Here is a 622-nt window from a genome sequence, read left to right as displayed (position 1 = left end):
CTCATGTATAGTCTGAAGACGTCAACCTTTTCTTGCACACCTGGGCCCCAGAATGCTTGACTGGGAGCCTCCTACCAGAGCCATCGGTGTTGGTAGTGTTAACATCTAGGGGCAAAGCGTGTTCTAGACCTAGCCCATGACCTGGTGTCCCAACAGCAGGTGTTATTTCAAACCATCACAACGCAAAGCTATTAAGCCTTCTAGTCATGAAACGAGTTCACCCTGATACCCTTCACCCCACAGCTGTCCCTCTGAAGAGATAGTACACAGGCCAGAGAACACCCGTCTCCAGCCTTCAACACTTTCCCTTCTTGGTATGGATTTAAAATGCTGACCGGTGGTTTATATATCTCAATTGAGTCAGCCTCTCTCCAATGGATCAGCCCTGGGGTGTGGACAAGACAGAGTCTCTAGACTGCAACTCTGCACGGCACCCTCGAAGTGCTGGTAGTTCCCCAGGTCTGCACTGCCCCTGAGGCCTCTTCTTCCAACTTCCTCTCCTGATGTCGCCACATGGCCAGTTTCAGCGATCCTGCAAACTCCTGCCCTGTATTGATTTATTCTTTCTAAAAGCTCGCCTAAGTATTTTTGTGTGCGTGGGTGTCATCTTTGGGTGGTGCAA

This window comes from Echinops telfairi, unplaced genomic scaffold (assembly GCF_000313985.2).
Source record: "Echinops telfairi isolate 266 unplaced genomic scaffold, ASM31398v2 ScPeMD7_4225;HRSCAF=4972, whole genome shotgun sequence".
NCBI lineage: Eukaryota > Metazoa > Chordata > Mammalia > Afrosoricida > Tenrecidae > Echinops > Echinops telfairi.
This window is presented reverse-complemented; position numbering follows the sequence as displayed.